Raw genomic sequence first — 8,569 nt, forward strand, 5'->3', positions numbered from 1 at the left:
ATTTTATGATTAATCAGTGCAATAAACCACACTGGGTCTGATTAATCAGTCTAATAAATCACACTGCGGCTTGTTAATTAGTCCAGGGAATCACACTGGGTCTGAGTAATCAGTGTAACAGATTACACTGGGTCTGACTAATCAGTCCAATAGATCACACTAAGCCTGATTAATCAGTCCAGTTGATCACATTGGGTCTGATTAATCAGTCTAATAGATCACTAAGCCTGATTAATCAGTCCAGTAAATCACACTGGGTCTGATTAATCAGTCTAATCAATCACATTGAATAGATCACCAGATCTGATTTAAAAGCCAATAGATCACACTGGATCTGATTAAGCAGTCCAAAATATCACACTGGATCTGATTAATCAGTCCAACAGATCACACTAGATCTGATTAATCAGTTCATTAGATCATACTGGGACTGATTCATCAGTCCAACTGATCACACTGGGTCTGATTAATCAGTCCAATAGGTCACACTGGGTCTGATTAATCAGTCCGATAGGTCACACTGGGTTGGATTAATCAATCCAATAGATCACACTGGATCTGATTAATCTGCCCAATAGGTCACACTGGGTCTGATTAATCAGTCCGATAGGTCACACTGGGTTGGATTAATCAATCCAATAGATCACACTGGATCTGATTAATCTGCCCAATAGGTCACACTGGGTCTGATTAATCAGTCCGATAGGTCACACTGGGTTGGATTAATCAATCCAATAGATCACACTGGATCTGATTAATCTGCCCAATAGATCACACTGGATCTGATTAATCTGCCCAATAGATCACACTGGATCTGATTAATCTGCCCAATAGATCACACTGGATTTGATTAACATATCCAATAGATCACACTGGATCTGATTAACCTGTCTAATATATCACTTTGGATTTGTTTAACCAGTCCAGAAGATAAAACTGAATTTGTTAATTCAGTCCAGATCTAACTTGGTCTTGAGTGAGAATTACACTCCTCTTATATATAACGTGGGGCGTTCGCTGTCCCAGATTAGAAACAACTCCCACTCTGCTTCGAAGGAATCCAGTTAACTTTCACCCTTCTTATGAGTCTACAACCTCTTCCCAGGTTCACTATTCCCTTCGGAGTGACGATTCACTCACCATCTAACCTTGCTCTGACTTTTGCGTCACTGGAATTTGGGACCTGAACGCTTCCCCCGCTCCCCACGAGTCCCAGACATCCCTAACTTTTTTAGCAGAAGGAAGAGTTGCGTTTGATACGGTCAAGGGTCTCTCAAACATGCCTACTCTCCTTGAGTGCGTTCGTTGGCTGTCATCTGGGCAGCCATCCCAGACTATTTTAAGTTTGCTAATTCTATTTAAGGCTGATCTATTTTAATATGTACAATCTTTTTCTGTTAACACTGCAACTTCCTGTTGCCGGATGTTTATCAGAAGATCACACAGCACGGCAGGAGGCCATTTTCCCCATAATGCCTCTGATGGCACCTTGAAAGACCCATTCCATGTTCCGCCCCCATTACTATGCCAAGTTTGCCACACCTCAGGCGAGGGGCAAGGTTGAGAAGGCAGGGCCTTCATGGGTATCCCTGTTCTGCATCCAATATCCAGCTGTCCAGCTCCCAAAACAACAGTGCCCAACATGGGCATGAGTTTTAGACAAAGGTTTAGAAATTTAAGGAAAGAACCTGGTCAAAGATACACGGAGTTTGAAAGGATCAACAGAGTAATTTCGATAGGTGGATAAGGGCTTTGAAAATAGACCAAACGTATGAAGCTCTCAGGGAAATTATACTTTTGAAGGAGTTTAAAAATTCAATTTCTGATGAAGTGAAAACTCATGTGGAAGAGCAGAGGGTTAGAACTGCGAGATTAGCAGCAGAAATGGCAGACAATTATGAATTAGTTCATAAATGAAGCTTGGCTTCCAACATCAGTTTCAGCCTGTGAGGGATAGAAACTGTGGACATGAGACATACTCAAGTAGTAAAGGTAAAGATGATCTGATGGGAGATAATAAGGAGAGTGTACCTCAGAATAAAAAGGAAATCCAGGACGGTGAAAAAGAGATGAAAAGTTTCAAATGTTTTCACTGTAATAAACTAGGCCATGTAAAGTCACAGTGTTGGTGGTTGAAGAAAAGCACTGGGAAGGCCGATGTGGCAAAACAGGGCAAGACAGTGGGTTTGTTAAAGTGGGAAGGAGGAGCAAAAGATTGTACAGCCTGATTAAGAGGTGATTGATCAGACGGTGCCAGATGTCTTTAAAGAATTTACTTGTGTGGGTAAATTTTACTCATGTGTATCAGGAGGAGCAGGTAAAGAAGTCACAATTTTAAGAGATATGGGAGCTAGTCAATCTTTAAGGGTAAGAGATAAGGAGTTGTGTACTTTGGGAAGAATGTTGCCAGAAAAGGTGGTAATATATGGAATTCAGGGTGAGAGGAGTAGTGTTCCATTATATAAGGTAAGGTTGGAAAGTCCAGTGAAGAGTGGTGAAGTGGTAGTAGGAGTAATAGAGAAACTATCTTGTCCAGGAATACAGTATATCTTGGGTAATGATACAGCTGGATCGCAGGTGGGAGTGATGCCTACTGTGGTTGATAAGGCAGTGGAAAATCAGATAATTGACGTTTTGAAGGACGAATAACCTGTTATCTTTCCGGATTGTGTAGTAACAAGACCAAAGTCACAAGTTAAGTCAAGAGGAGAAATCAAAGAGTGAACAGATCAAGTTGAAGTTCTATTATTAGAAACGATTTTTGATCAGATTGTTGAAAAAGAACAGGTGAAGGATGAGGCGGATAATTTTAGTTCAGGAAAATTGGCAGAGTTACAACAGAAAGATGTAGAAATGAAACAGATGTATCAGAAAGCATGTACGGAAGAGGAATCTGAGTGTATACCAGAGTGTTATTACAGAGAGTAAAAATGATGTCTTGATGAGAAAATGGAGACCTTTACATATGCAGGCAGATGAAAAGTGGGCAGAAGTTCACCAAGTAGTATTGCTGGTAGGGTATAGAAAGGAGGTGTTGCGAGTTGCACATGAGGTACCAGTGGGAGGTCATTTGGGAGTCGGGAAACCTCAAGCAGCGATAAAACCAGTGCCCTTAATACCCATTCCAGCATTTGAGGAACATTTTACAAGCGTCCTAATTGATTGCGTAGGACCGCTTCCTAAAACGAAAAGTGGAATCAATATCTTTTGACTATAATGGATGTGTCTACTAGGTTTCCAGAGGCCATTCCAGTACGTAATATTACAGCTGAAAGGATTGTGGAGGAGTTACGTAAATTCTTTACTAGATATGGACTACCCACAGAAATACAATCGGATCAAGGATCAAATTTTACCTCAAGGTTATTCAAAGAAGTTATGGATAGCTTTGGAATAAAACAATTTAAACCATCTGCGTACCATCCAGAATCGTAGGGAGCGTGGGTGGCATCAGACATTAAAGACAATGTTGAGGGCTTATTGTCAAGATTATCCAGAGGATTGGGATAAAGGAATTCCATTCATATTGTTTGCAATTAGGGATGCACCTCATGAGTTAACTAAATTTAGTCCTTTTGAATTAATTTTTGTTCGTGACTTAAATTGATTAAGGAAAAATTGGTGAGTGAGAAATCGGAAATTACATAATTGGATTACGTGTCAAATTTTAGGGAACGATTAAATAGAGCAGCTGAATTGGCTGGACAGCATTTAAAAGTTGCACAAAATGTGATGAAACGGGTGGCCGACAAGAAATCCAAAATTAGTAGTTTTGCCAGGGGAGATAAAGTTTTATTATTGTTACCAGTGGTAGGTGAACCTTTAAAAGTGAAGTTTTGTGGCCCTTATCAGATTGAAAGGAAATTAAGTCAGGTGAATTATGTGGTAAGAATGCCAGATAGAAGGAAAACTCACCGAGTGTGTCATGTGAATATGCTTAAAAGGTACTTTGAAAGTGAAGGAGAGAAAAAGGAGGAGGTTTTAATGATTCTAACTCAAAGTAACGAACCAAATCCAGATGACTTGGAATTTGACAATCAGCTTTTATTTCCAAACTGGATTTAATTAAAGGTTACTGGCAGGTACCTTTATCCGAAAGGGTGAAGGAGATTTCAGTTTTTGTGACTCCAGATGGTATATACCAATTCAAAGTCATGTCATTTGGCATGAAAAACACCCCAACCACATTTCAACGGTTAACTAACAAAGTCGTTTCAGGATTACCCAATTGTGCGGTATACATCGACGATCTGGTAATTTTCAGCCAGACATGGATAGAACATTTAAAACATCTGATGGAGTTATTTGATCAATTTCAGGAGGTGGGTTTGGTGGTAAACCTAGCCAAAAGTGAATTTGGAAAAGCCCAAGTCACTTTCCTTCTCTATACAATTGGACAGGGTCGAATGGTCCCATGGGATGTGAAACCAAAAATTATTGGGGAGTTTCCAATACCCTCGGCACATCGGGAAATAATGTGATTTCTTGGCATGAGTGGATTTTATTAAACATTTGTGCAAAATCTTTGTGGCGTGGTTGCTCCACTGATGGACTTGCTGAAGACACGTCGAAAATTTCAGTGGACAGCGGAGTTTCAACAGGCATTTGACTGCCTGAAAGCTGTGATAACCAATGCTCCTGTGTTGGAGAATTACAAGGGACTCTGTGATCAGATTGAACTAAATTATCTGACTTTAAAGAGAAATGCTGTGGTAAAGAGAAATGGATGGATCGTGCACAGACCTCCTTGTTCAAAGAGACTGTCAATCGAGACGGATTCCAGTTGGAGGAAGAAGAACAAAAAAAAGGACTATATTATTATACCTGTTTGCGTGTATTGTTTTAAAAAAAAAAGTATATTTACTGTGTCCATTTCTTAAATGATAGTGAAAAGGTGAAAAATGAAACCATCTTGAAGTTGATGGTTTATTTTTTTTTCTTGGGGGGAGGTGTCATGAGAATGTCACTTGAAGAAGTGCTTCTCTGCTCAAGTTACTGCAGTGATGTCAGAGTGTGGGTGGAGCTGAGCACTGGCCCTGCTTTTTAGTTTCACTTTGAGAAAAGCTTGGGTGTCTGTGTTTTTTGGTTCCATTTCAGTGTTGGAGCTGCAGCCAGCCAAAGAAGGTGTAATGTTGTTCTCTCTGCCACCTGAAGACTTCGGGAGGGATTCTCCCGTAGCCGGCGGGGCGGGCGGTCCCGGCGGGATGGAGTGGCGTGAATTACTCTGGCGTCGGGCCGCCACAAAGGTGCAAATTCCTCCGCACCTTCAGGGGCTAGGCCCGCCCCGGAGTGGTTTGCGCCCTGCCGGCCGACGGGAAAGGGACTTGGCGCCATACCAGCCGGCACCGAAGGGCCTCCCCGGGCCATGTGCAGGAGCGGCAGCGTGTGCTGATATCAACCCTGCACATGCGCAGAGGGCTTCGTTTCCGCACCGGCAACGGCGGACTGCTGCAGCCGTCGGTGCAGAACAATAGAGTACCCCCATGGCACAGGCCCGCCGACGGATCGGTGGGCCCCAATCGCAGGCCAGGCCACTGTGGGGGCACCTCCTGGGGCCAGATCCCCCCGTGCCCCCCCAATAATCCCGGAGGCCGCCCGCGCCGCCAGGTCCCGCAGGTAAGGGACCTACTCCAATTTATGCCGGTGGGTCTGGTAAAAACGGGCGGGACTTTGGCCCATTGCCGGCTGGAGAATTCGGGCAGCCCCGGGGCCCATTGAGTCACGCCAGTCCCCGCCATTCTCCGAGGCAGGCGGCGCGATTCACTCCGGGCCGATTTTTGGGGGACCGGAGAATTCGGAGGACGGCAGTGGCGGGATTCACGCTGACCCCCCGGTGATTCTCCGACCCGGCGGAGGGTTTGAGAATCCCGCCCTATCTCTTGATCATTTGGTGAATTCAGAGTGATAACTGTTCTCAGTAGTGAATCTAAACCTGATGTGCTCCTGTTAAGAGGTTATTTTTAAAATCTCTTATGGATGTTAAAAGGAAAGTTTAAGGATTACTTAGTGTTGTATTCTTTGGGGGTTGTATTTGAATTGATGGTTGCTAAGATGTTCACTGCATGTTTTAAAAAGGTTAACTTGAGTTCATAGAATAAACATTGTTCTGTTTTAAAAAATACTTTTCCATTTCTGCTGTTGCACAACTATAGTGTGGGCCGTGTGCGCCCCACACCACAATCTAGTAAAGGCCGTGGGTCAGATGAACTCCATGATACACTTTGGGGTTCTCTAAACCCCAAACTTTGGCAAGGAAACTATGAACAAGCAAGAAGAAATTGTGTTCAGCAAATCGATTAGAATTTTAAAATTCTTTTGTGGGATGTGAGGCATCAACGGCAGGGCCAGCCTTTGTTGCCCATCCCTGATTGCCCTTGAACTGAGTGGATTCCTTGGGCCATTTGAAAGGACAATTAAGAGTCAACCGCATTGCTGTGGGTCTGGAGTCACAAGTAAGCCAGACCAGATAAAGGCATCAGATTTCCTTTCCATGTGGGTTTTTATAACATTCAGCAATGGCTTGACAGTCACTATTATCATAGAATCCCTTTAGTGCAAAAGGAGGACATTCAGCCCATCGAGTCTGCACCGACCCTCTGTAAGAGCACCTCACTCCACCACCTGATTTCTGTAACTCAATAACCCCACCACCCTTTGAACACTAAATGGCAGTTTAACATGGCCAATCCACTTAACCTCTTTGGACTGTGAATAGTTTTATATTTCAGATATTATGATGTGAATTCATGCTGAAATGGGATTTGAACCCATGTGTCCAGAGTTTTTGAGACTGTTACACATATCAGGAGAGGGAGTGGCGTTATGGACTAGTAATCCAGAGACCCAGGATAATGTTCTGGGGACCAGGTTTCAAAACTCACCACGGTAGCTGGTGAAATCTGAATTCAATTAAAATCTGGAAATTAAAAGTCTATCGGTGGCCATAAAACCGTTGTCGATTGTTGCAAAAAAAACCCCATCTGGTTCTCTAATGTCCTTTCGGGAAGGAAATCTGCCGTCTTTACCCAGTCTGGCCTACATACTACTCCAGATCCACAGCAATGTGGTTGACTCGACTGCGCCTCTCTGAAATGCCCTGAGCATGAGGGACAGGCAGCAAATTCTGGCACAGGTGGCAATGCCCCACACCCCTTGAAAGAATTAAAAACAACAAAAGCAGGGCGGGCAAAGGGGACTAAGTAGATGTATTTAGATTTCTAAAAGGTATTTGATAAGCTACCACACAAAAGGTTATTGCGCAAGCTAAGGGAACGTGCAGTTGGCTGATATATTCACGTGAATAGCGGATTGGCTAATTAACAGGAGACAGAGAGTTGCGATTAATGGCAAACTGTAACTCAGGGCCTAACACAGGGGTCAGCGCATGAAAGGATGGACTGTATTTCAATCAAACTTGCTGGCGATACAAACATAGGTAGTGAAGCAAGTTATGAGGAGGATAAGGAGAGTCTGCAAAGGGGTATAGCTCAGTTAAGCAGATGGAATATAATGTGGGAAAATAAGAAGCTCTCCCTTTTGATGGCATAAAAACAGGATTTTGCTGGCACATTCCAAGGTCCTGGACTACGTGCTGAGGGACACACTCAAGCTTGGGGCAGCTGCCGCCAAGCGCAATGGGGAAAGACCACTGTGTAAGGTCTTACCAGCAAATGTACACCGAGGGCTGGGTAACAGTGCAAAACCCCTCGGTCTGGGTCTTCAACACTCCCATGTATAAAAGAAACATGACGATGTAAATATTTAAGAAATAATTGTAATGTAAAGAGGGATATGTGTGTAATGTCATCCCAATAGAATGGAAGAAAGGCAAGTGAATGTGTAACTTGGATGGGAATGTACAGTCAAGACAATTCGAAATGTTCTGTAATGTTTATTAGAGATTTTATGAATAAAGTATATTTTTTGAAAAAAAAAAGAAAATAGGATTTTGTTTAAGTGGAGAGAGAATGCTGCAGGACAGAGGAATCAGGGTGCCCATGTTCGCAGGTAAGGGCTGATTCAAGCAAAATGGTCTGAAATTGCGCATAGTGAGATGGGGGGCAAAATGTGTGGTGGGGGCGGGATTGTAAAATCTGGTCTGCCGTTCAAAATTTGAATTACTTTGGCTGGATTGGAAATCATGGTGGCGGGAATGGAAAATCCTGCTGGCGGGAGTGGAATGTCCTGCTGGCAGGAATGGAAAACCTACAGGCAGGAGTGGCTGTGCAAATTCTGCTCTACAGGACCGAGGTCTGCAGAGAGAAACTAGAAGGTGGGTCAAACTTCAACACAGACTGAGCAGAAGAAAGCTGACCGTATTTGTCCAATCGAGCCAGCCGAGATGGAATTGGTTTCTCACTTGAAAGGAAGGCAGGGAGGAGGTGGGGGAATTGGTAAATTGCTCCTTTCGAGAGCCGGCACCAACACGACGGGCCAGCCCACTTAAGCGCTGTAACAATTCTGCCATTCTGTGAAACAGTTTATGCTCATTGTCAACTCTAGACGTTGTGGATTTCAGAAACTAGGAAACACACAAAGGCCGCAAGATAGTGGGAGCTCTCTTTCACAA

Source organism: Scyliorhinus canicula, chromosome 13 (assembly GCF_902713615.1).
Source record: "Scyliorhinus canicula chromosome 13, sScyCan1.1, whole genome shotgun sequence".
NCBI classification, from domain to species: domain Eukaryota; kingdom Metazoa; phylum Chordata; class Chondrichthyes; order Carcharhiniformes; family Scyliorhinidae; genus Scyliorhinus; species Scyliorhinus canicula.